The sequence below is a fragment of the Manis pentadactyla genome, chromosome 2 (assembly GCF_030020395.1).
Source record: "Manis pentadactyla isolate mManPen7 chromosome 2, mManPen7.hap1, whole genome shotgun sequence".
NCBI lineage: Eukaryota > Metazoa > Chordata > Mammalia > Pholidota > Manidae > Manis > Manis pentadactyla.
This window is the reverse complement of record NC_080020.1, coordinates 176,602,784-176,611,277: the sequence shown is the minus strand read 5'-3', so window position 1 is coordinate 176,611,277 and position 8,494 is coordinate 176,602,784. Positions and strand designations below refer to the sequence as shown.

General features: G+C 41.0%; 1 long non-coding RNA gene across 1 annotated transcript; it reads left to right on the top strand.

The window, feature by feature from the left end:
* Positions 1 to 2,595: 2,595 nt before the first annotated feature.
* Positions 2,596 to 4,070, top strand: LOC130682721 (uncharacterized). The gene is made up of 2 exons (XR_008996013.1): positions 2,596 to 3,217; positions 3,800 to 4,070. It is a non-coding gene; the product is annotated as an uncharacterized LOC130682721 (long non-coding RNA).
* The last annotated feature ends 4,424 nt before the right edge of the window (positions 4,071 to 8,494 follow it).

The following is an 8,494-nucleotide window of genomic DNA, read 5'->3' as shown; positions in this document are numbered from 1 at the left end:
AAGTCTCCTGTCCCTTCCAGGGGAGAAGGTGACCCATCTGGGTGGGCTTCCTGGCCTCATGCCAACACTGTGGTGCCCAGCAGGGGGCTGTCTCATCGTATCCTGAGGTGGGGCCAGTTTATACCCAAAATTTTAGCAAGGGACTTGGGTATCCAAGAAGTTAAAGGGTAATTCGGGGACGACAGCCAGCACTCATGACCCATTTCTTAGGAAGAGACATTTTAAAGTAAGAAAAGGAAACTTGAACTTAACAGTCTGACAGGATATTCTAGCTAACCACAAATTTACAGAATTATCACTTGGCTACCAAGATCTTTTGCAACTTTTTCCAAATCTCCCACTAAATACTACCTTTTATAGTTTGACTGCTTTCTGAAAAAGGTAATCAGTAATTGCAAATTATTACAAAGCAAATTTTATGTCCAAGGTCACTAGGCCCAATTAGCTGGGATTTTCTCAATACTGTTTCTCACATTCTTAACCACACTAGAAATTTTTCTTTGCCAGTCTGGCAAGTGCAAATGGCATAGCATTGCGTTAATTTTCATTCCTTAAGATTACTGTTGAGTAAAATTAAAAATTTTATGTTCCTCAACTGTTTGAATTTCTCCTTTGGTGAATTACCTGATGACATCTTTCTCACCTTTTTCTCTGGGGTATTTCTATTTTCCTTATTAATTAAGAAGCTCATTATTAGTAAAATATTAACTCTTCATCACAGGGTTAATAGGGGCATTTTTTTTTCTTATTAATTTGTCAGTTCCCTTTGAACTTGTTTCCTGCAGAAGTTTCTAATGTTAAGTAGCTAAATCTATCAATCTTTAACTTTCTGGTTTCTCTCTTTAGTCTGATGCTTGGGAGGTCCTTCTCTCACTACAATTATTTTTTAAAAGTTCCCTCTTTTTTCCTCTAGTATTTTATGTTTTTATTTTTTTACATTTAAATCTAATCCATCTGAATTTTATTTGGTAAATACGATGAAAAAGGCTAATAATTTTACCCCAGAATTGCCGAATAGTTGTCCCAATATTTATTGAATAATCCAGGAATGACAAATATGTGGCTTGAGTGTAGTCTTCCCCTCCTTGCCCCTGGAAGACATTTCTAATCAAATGCAGAACTCTGGCCAAGCCTAGATTAGGCCTCCACAGCCCTCTTAGAACTTCAGGCAGCCACCTCCTGTGAGATTTGGCATCAAGATTAAACTTTTTGTCATTCTCTAGACTAATCCATCCTTTTCCCCATTGATGTGAGAGGCTTTTATTAGATGATACATTCTTTCTTATTCTAGATTTTCTTTTCTGTGTCATCCATACGCCTGTCTTTTCCTGTGCCTGTTCCACCCCAGTTGGTATTGCATCCAGGTACTAAATATTTATAACTGGGAGCACAAGCCTTATACTCTTTTCAACACTTTCTTGACCAGTTTCTCTCATTTATATGTCTGTCTAAATTTATCACCTCAAAGTACCTACAAAATAATTAAAATTTAAAACTATATTAGATTTTCCAATTTAGGTACATAGTATTTCTTTTCACTTTAAAAGATTCTCTTTATGTCTCTAAATGGTTTTATTCTGATAGGTCATACACATTACTGATTAAGTTTATTCTTAGATATTTTATATTTTTAGTGGCTATTATAAGTGGAGTCTCTTTTTCAATATAATGTCTAATTTCTGATTACTAGAATATAAGGTTCATGAAAGCAGAGAACACGTAGCTTTTGTTCAGAACTGCAACCCTAAACCTTAAGAAGTAGAGCCTCCACATTGTAGGCTCCTAATAAAAGTTTTTAAATGAGTGAAGGAATAATGACATAAAGCCATGGTATTGTCTTAGTGTGTGATTAATTTGTAATGGGAACCTTGCTAAATTCTTTGATTAGCTCTGTTTTTCAAGTCATTATCTGGAATTTTCCCTACCTGCAAATATTGGTAATTGTCCTCTTTCAAACGTGTATAGCTCATTTATTTTTCTTTTAAGACGTATTGCATTGAATAGATCTTTCTATTCAGACTTCTAATGTTCTTTCAGAACAATTCTAAATAATCATAGTGGCAGCAGGTACCTTTTCATGTTCCCACCTTTTATGGTAATACCTTCTAGTCCTTCACTGTATGATGACTAGAAAAGGAGCAAATTTGATGGGAAGAATATAATGGGTTCCATTTTGGACATGTTCAGAGGAGTATTAGTGTAGAGATGCCCAGTAGAGAGCTGGACATACAAGAAACCTGGGCTAGAGACAAATATCTGAGAGTTACCATACAGATAGTAGTTGAAACCTTGAGATTGATAAATTCACGTGGAGAGAAGGCCAAGAACAGAACTGGGAACACCAAGCTCAAGGCTGAGCACAGGAAGAGGAAACCATGAAAGAGATGAATGGAAACAGTAAAGAGACAAGTCACAGGAGACCAAAGATGAGTTTCAAGGGAGAGGAAGTGATCAGCACCACCAAAGAGCAAAGAGAGGCAGGTGGAAAATGGAACAAAGATTTAGCATCTAGTAGGTCACCAGGGGCTTTAGTGAGTGTGGGGAGTGTAAGCTTTGTGATGCCACTGAAACCACCTTCAGTGGGTTGGGGAGAAAGTGCAGACTTCCAGAAGGACTTTTTCAAAAAACTTAGCAGGGAAGAGAAGCCAAGAGAATAAGGTACTAAAATGAAAGGGAGACAGAACTGAGGAAGGGATTCAGATTTTTCAGGTGGGAGTGACATGAGGATGTTTCTAAGCTGAAAGGGAAAAGACAATGAAACAGACGAAACGTTTGAGAAAGAGGCAGATGGAAAATATAACGGAGCACAGTGAGTGTGGAAGGGATGGGCTCTGGTGGCGGGACCCTGTCAGCCTCCACCTCCTATCTCCGCATTCTCTGAAGTGGGAGGGACATAAAACGGGTGGATTGGCGCCGCAGGAGAACATAATTTCCCAACAGACTAACAGAGGGAGGAGAGTAGAAGCCGGGAGAGTACTGGAGGTGTGGAATCACTGCACTCGGGCCTGCTGCCTCCAGAACAGCGTAGGGCTGCTGGGCAGAGCGGAGGGTTTGGGCTGAAACTGGCAATCATAAGTCCTCCTGGTCACAGAGTAAAGGCCTCACAGATTCCGATTTAAGTGGTCCGGTTTTTGGCCTGGGCATCGGAAATTTTAAAAGCTGCCCTTGTGATCGTCATGCGCCACCATGGTTGAATTTGTGGAGACCAAAAGGAAATGTGCGTATTCTGAGACGGAAATCTCCAACCCGGGGCGGGAAGAGGGGGAGGCCCTACCGCCCTGGCTGAAGCAGCGTTTCCCCGCACATCCCCCAACCACAGGAGGATGAACTCCAGCCTTGTTTGGCTCTTCCGTCAGCATCTGAATTTCTCTCCAACCTCCTGCCTTCAGTTAAACCACAGACAGCTTTCTTGACAGACCCACTGGCCCCTGGAAGGGCAGTGAAGGGCCAGGGTCAGGAATGGGCTAATTATGGCCAACAATATGCTTTCCCGGTTAAGAACCCAGCCCTCAGCCTGGTTCCCTGCGCGCGCGTGTGCGTGTGCGCGTGTCAGCTCCATGCTGCCTATTCAGCTGCAGAACAAAAGCGGCGCTGAAACTGGAGCGGAGGTTTAACCAGTTACCACGATGACTCATGCTGTTTGGCCGCCAAGGCCACGGGCGGCCGGGTGGGAAGAGTCGCAGGTACAGCGGCGACTGTGAACTTCCCACCCTGCCCCTGGGGAGGCTGCCTTTTGGGCCAACCAAATATTTTTGTAAAAATTTACACAAAAAATGTAACTTTCCTCTTACGGCCACAGATTTCCTGGTGTGAGCAGGCAAGCTGAAACCAGGATGAGGGTAGACGGATCTTATAAAAGCATGGTGATGCAGGGAGAACAGTGTTATCACAGAGAAGGGACATAGCGGATCTCTGGCAACTTGCTGCACTGATGGACAGTGACTGCATTGGGGTATGGGTGGGGACTTGATAATATGGGTAAATGTAGTAACCACACTGTTTTTTCATGTGAAACCTTCATAAGAGTGTATATCAATCATACCTTAATAAAAAATTAAAACAAAAAAAAAGCATGGTGATGTTCACACAACAGTCACGGTTTAGAATATTAGGCCAAAATCTGTGACTTTTTTCAAAATGGGCTCAGGTTAAAAAAAGAGAAGGCCTGGGCAGTGCATGGATGCCCCTGTGAGGAGAGGTGGGAGACAGCACCAGCTCAGAGGAGCACATTTAATGGAAACTACAATATGCAGGTTTGGGGACAGGAAGGAAGCATTAAATCTGGGCTGTACAACGCAGAGTCACAAGGCTGCATGTGGCTGTTGAGCATCTGAAATGTGGTTGTTCTGAATTAAGATGTAAAATATACATCACATTTCAAAGACTTAGTATGGAAAAAAATGTAATACTTTTATTAATCCTTTTTTATATGACTCGTTGAAATTATAAGACTTGGCTATATTGAATTAAGTAACCTGTGTTATTAAAATTAATTTCACCTGTTCTGTTTTTAAAAATATGGCTACTAGAAATTTTGAAATTATATCTGTGGCTTCCATGATGTTTCTGTTGGACAGTGCTGCCCTCTGGCCATCAACCAATGACTTTGTATTGGACACTGACTTTGCCCAGGAAGGACAAAGGCTCAAAGCCATATAATAATAATAATAACAACAGTAATAATAACCCCAGCTTTTACAAGGTTGACTACTTGCCAGGCACTTTGCTCAGATCTAGTAAGTTGCCCTAGGTAAGAAAGTCAGCTTCTGGGTTAAAAACCCACCCACAGGAACACATACACTTTAAATGTTTTTTTAACACGACTTAAACACTTAGCAATCTATCTGCATTCTCTTTGCCAATTTCTTTTTACAAATACTGCCAAACTTTTCTGACATTCTGGTGAGAGTAAGAGGTTCATGATGTGTCTTAGGAAAGAGTGGTGGCTCTATCTTGGCTCCCAGTATAATCACCTGGGGAGCTTCGAAAAATCTGGATGGCTGGGACCCACCCCCAGAGACTCTGATGTAATTATTCTGGTTTGGGACCTGGACTTCGGGATTTTTAAAAGCTTCCCAGGTAATTCTAATGTGCAGCCATGGATAGGAATCACTGCAGCAAAACATTACCTGGTCCATATAGAGACGAGATCCCCCAAACCCAGGCTCCCTTCTTTGTTCTTTCCCAGTCCCTTCTGCCCGCATGATCATAAACAGCTGAAGCTGTGCCAAAGTCCCAAACTCATGATGAGGGGTTGGTGGAGTGAAGGGAGTTCACTACAAGGAAGAAAGGGGACAAGGCCTTAGAGCTTCTTGAAGGCTGAGCATTTTGCCTCAGGCTCTTTCTGAATTGGTGCATTTTTAAAATGGCACATTCTGTTCACTTATTTTTTAACTGAAGTATCATTGTTATAGAATCTTATGTTGGTTTCAAATATACAACACAGTGGTTTAACAGTTACCCATATTATTAAATCTTCACCCCCTCTAGTACAGTTAACTATCAACATAGAAAGATGTTACAGAATCATTGACTATATTCTTCATGCTATACTACAGTCCCCAGTGACCAACTTATATTGTGATTGCAAATTATTGTGCCCCACTACCCCTTCAGCTTTCCCCTTGGTAACAACTAGTCCCTTCTCAGTGTCTGTAAGGCTACTGCAGTTTTGTTCCTTCTGTTTTGCTTCATTTTTATAGTCCACAAATGAATAAAATTATTTGGTAATTATCTTTCTCCACCTGGCTTATTTCACTGAACATAATACCCTCTAGCTCTGTGCATGTTGTTGCAAATGGTAGGATTTCTTTTCTTTTTATGGCTGAATAATATTCCATTGTGTATATGTACCACCTCTTTTTCATTCATTTACCTACTGATGGACACTTAGGTTGCTTCTGTATCTTGGCTATTGTAAATAATGTGGTGATAAACATAGGGGTGCATATGTCTTTTTGAATCAGGGATTTTGTTTTCTTCAGGTGAATTCCTAAGAGTGGAATTACTGAAGCAAGTGGTATTTCTATTTTTAGTGTTTTGAGGAAACTCCATACTGCTTTCCACAGCGGTTCCACTTCTGTTCATTTTTATTCATCCCTCAAGTTTTACTTATTTATAAACCTATACTACACACATACTAGCAGATGAAAGTGGAAGGAGATCATGGAAAATAAACTGGACATAAAGCCAAGAGCACCTGCACTGAGTGTAAATAAGCCCTAGAGATTTAATGCACTGCATAGTGAATATAGACAACATTATTGTAGTACATTCATCAAACTCTTAAGACTAAAATTGAATAATTCCAGCCACTAAAAAGAAAGGATAATTATGTCTCATGATAGAAGTACTGATTATTGCTACAATGCCAATCATATTACAATATATAAATATCAGATTAACATGTTGTAGACTTTAAACTTACATAATGTTATATGTTAAATATATTTCAATTTTTAATGAGCACTTGTCTCCTGGTCTGGTCTACCACTTCAAAGATCAATTTCCCCATCTGTAAAACTGGCCTAGATAGGCCTAAGGCCCCTTCCAGCGTTAACATTCCAGGATTCTAGATTAAGGTCAGACTATGGCCTAGATTTTGTGTCTGATCCCACAGAGAGCAGGGCTGGTTCCCTTGCTAGTATAGATCCAATGCTGCCAACCGCAATGGAGGCTTCACCTCTGAAACAGAAATTTCCATCGACATCCTGAGGCAGATCACACCTATTTCCTTACCCCTCCCTCTCCCCAGGCAAAGCCTGAGGAGTCAGATCTTGGAGAAACTTTGATCTTATTATCTGAAGGCACAAAGATAGCACTGCAAAGCCTGCTGCTGGTGTGGAGGTGGCGTAGTTAGGAGTGCTTCATGTTTTTCTAGCAAGTTTCATTCCTACTATAAAGGAGGAACTTTCCTCCAGCAAGGCTGCAGGGAAACTTGCAATGCAATGAGGGAAGAATGCAGAATGGGTGGGAGGTTTTTTTTAAAGGAAATGCCAGCAAATTCTGATGTGCAAAACTTTGAAAAATCCTTCATATCACAGTCACTTAGAAAGAACCTGGGACTTGGCTCTGCCACTCTGTGATTTTAAAGACATTTCATGTTTCCAAGCTACTAAGTACAACAGGCCTTTCCCTGAGCCTCCAAATTCCATTTTGTGCCTCTCCAGCCCACTGCCTGTCTGCATTGCCACCAGTGCTTGCTCTGAAATGTACATCTGACTGTGTTACCCGCCTAGTTGAAGACTGGATTCCACTCCCACTCTGTGGCCTGAATAACCTGTAGAAAGAAAAAATCTGCACTCTTTTCCATGTCAGTTGAAGCCCTTCAAAATCTGGCCCAAGCCCACATTTTTTATCTCATCTCCTTCAGATCTGCACCTCTCTCCTGCTCTCCAGCCCATTGAGCCTGTTACCCAACCACCCTGTGCACCATGTCTGCCCCTGGACAGCCATGAGCCCCACAGAGAGGGTAGTGGCTTGGCTACTCCCATCTGTCCATCCTCCAGCACCCATCCCAGTTCTGAGACACAGACTCAGTAAAGACCTGATGCCTGAATGACCAACTCAATGGCCAACAGTGTAAATGAAGGGCCTTGGCTTGAACAATTCCTAAATTCCCTTCCAGCACTAACTTCTGAGAACTGTTCCCCAGGCCAGAGTTCAAACCTGCATAGAACCTGACCCAGTTCATAGTAATAGTCACTGCACTTTCCAGTCCAGATAAACAGAGACAAGTGGTCTTACAAAAGATTGAGAAGGTTTTTATTCACTTATAGTAAAGTGTAACAATCAAATTACAATGCAATTAAACATTTTAAATGACATTAAAACAAGACCATTATAGGTTGCACAACACTATGAATGTACTGAGTGCCATGAACTGCTCACTTAAAAAGTTAAGTTAGTAAATACTATATGTATTTCACCACTATATATATATATATATATTTTTTTTTTACAAATTCACAGGAGAGTCATTTTAATCTAGAGCTAAAACACACATAAAGGTTATCTTTTGGGTCTCTTTGCTCACAGTTGTATTTAAATCCCTTTACCACAGTCATTCTCTGAGAGAGGACTCCTTCATTATCTGATCTGTTAAGTTATTTTCAGGCGAGATCCCCTTCTCTTTCTTGTTTAACAGAAACCCATTCCCACAACTCAGCTGGTGCAGTGAGTAGCTTCTGTGATGCAAGAATACATCCAGTTAGGTGGCGTTCATCCATTTGGAGTTTCTTTATTAATCTGTGGTTGGAATGAGGGGTGACCGTATTTACTGCAGTCAGATCCATCTGGAGCTTACTTTGTTTAGTAGTAATTCTAAAATCAGCCATTCATTTCCTCATAGGAAAGACAATTTCTTGCTCCTTTGTCATGTAGGAACGCATGCGTTTGTAAGTCTGGAGTCAAGTCCACCTGGTCTTGAGGACAAGAACCTTGTCACCCACCACCTGGCAGTGATTGTAGGCTGGAGTAGATTAAACAGTGCCTG